Consider the following 2,266-nt stretch of genomic DNA (forward strand, 5'->3'; position numbering starts at 1 on the left):
TATATTTTTTTTATGTTGGCCCCAACTTAAAAAAAAAGTTATAGATCTGCCCTTGCTTCAAGTGCATGTTATTGGATACATTAGAAAACCAATTTGCTTTCAATGTCTAAATCTAGTGCTGGCCAATTATTGAAAAGTAAGCCAGAACGCCCCTTTGGGGGGAAAATGGGAAAAAATTGACAAGTCAAATATGTACAAACAAAAGAACTTATTTAAGAGTGCAAAGAAAAATGGGCAATTAATATCTGAAACCACTTTAGGAAAAAAAAAAGACACCGATATATATATATATATATATATATATATATATATATATATATATATATATATATATGATTTAGATCTTTTAAATTTTAAATTTTATTTTAAAAAATAAAATATAATTTTTTATTATTTATTTTATAAATGAGATTAAGAAAAAATATAAAAAAAAATTATTTAAGACTGAAAAATCACACTTTATCTTCTCGAGTAAAAATTTAAAATTTAAAAAATTTAAATTCAAGATATATTCCCACTAATAAAATGTTGGAAACAATTATATATTGTATAAGGAGATTTTGATATATGCAATTTATTGCGATTTACGGAAAATCACAGGACATTCTTGTGTATAAAGAAACTAAAGCGAAAGGGTGAGATAAATACCCTTCTAAGATGGCTACACTGGGTAGTTATTAGTCATTTTCCTTCAATGTCATGTTCATTATTCATGCATTTATTTTGAGATGCCGTACCAATTGAAACCATCATCAATCAATATAACTTAGCTTTGAAGGGGTCAATGGCTTTTGCGGTAGCCATCAGATAAGATATGTAAATGTGGTAACCTTCATGTGGGAAGTGTAAGTTGTGTACATCAAAAAATAGACATTTGTTCCCTAGCTATAATTAAGAGAGATTAGTAATTAACTAATTATATCACCCCTTAATCAATTTAAGGGATTATCCTTAGTAAAAAACTTCTCTTGATTGTAACTACTATTTTCTTTCCTCTTTATGTCGCCTCTTTTATTAATGTTTAACTTAATTATTTATTAAGGTAAAATGCATAATTAAATCAAACGCATCTCAAAATTACATAAATCCTCTAAAATAAAAATTGTTATATTAAAGTTTTATGCATATATTTATATAAATCGAATTGACTTAATTCGAATTAGTCTTTTTAATAGTAAATCGAATTGACCTAATTCGATTTATAAGAAAACTGAGTAGATGCTAGTAAATCGAATTGACCTAATTCGATTTACTACTGAACAGTCCATATATAATAAATCGAATCAGTTTAATTCGATTTAGTATTGGTACAGATTCTTGTTTATTTATTCTAGAGTAATACCCCAAATAGGTCCCCAAGAAATTTACCATTCGACAGTTTTGTCCCCCACAAAATTTAACTAAGATTTCGACCCTGAGGTTCTCAGATATCCACCAGATATGTCCCCAAAATCGTTTGATCCGGTTAACGTGGTGACGTGTCAGGTTAACCGCGACATGTCACTTCCAGGACATTTTGGTCCCCATCCACGCTGTACAAAACGACGTCGTATTGAAATCAGGGGCAAAACGACGTCGTGTCGGGGAGGACAAATTCGTCCCCACTTGGACAGATAATGCAAACGGCGCCGTTTTCATGTGGGGGACCTATTTGCCTTATAATAGTATTTTAGGGGACCTATTTGACCTATAATTCGTGATGTTACACTCAAATACTTTCATTGTCCCTGTTTGTTAATATTAGAAACACAGGCTGATGTATTTGAACGGGTAGCATGCAAGAGTCTAATCCTCCCTCTCAATATACTCAAGTTGACAATTCTCCCTCAGATGTGATAAGAAATGTCTCAAGCAATTCAAAGGTATGCCCCCTTGTAAGTGGCTTAATGTAAGCAGTTGAACTCTGTGTAAAACGTGGTGATAACAATACTATTTATTCCAAGCTCAGCTTTCTTTTAGACGTCCAAAGGAGACAGTAATTAGGGCCAAGAATTTGAGGAGTGTTAGTGCTGAGACAATGGCAGCTGCAACCAGTGGCACAATATCTAAGTTGTTCAAATTCATTCCAACACCAGGGTTGAACCAGTCTTTTAAGAAATGATGCTTCTAAGAATTAGTGTGAAAGTTGTTGTCTTAGTTATGTTACCATCTTTTGTTATGTTCGAGGAAGAAGACTTTATGTTGTTTAGAATGGTTTCGTTTAGTTTACGTTGAAGAAAATAAACCTTCTTTTGACTTGATTTGGTTTGTGTTGCTATTGAAGCCA

Source organism: Arachis hypogaea, chromosome 17 (genome assembly GCF_003086295.3).
Source record: "Arachis hypogaea cultivar Tifrunner chromosome 17, arahy.Tifrunner.gnm2.J5K5, whole genome shotgun sequence".
NCBI lineage: Eukaryota > Viridiplantae > Streptophyta > Magnoliopsida > Fabales > Fabaceae > Arachis > Arachis hypogaea.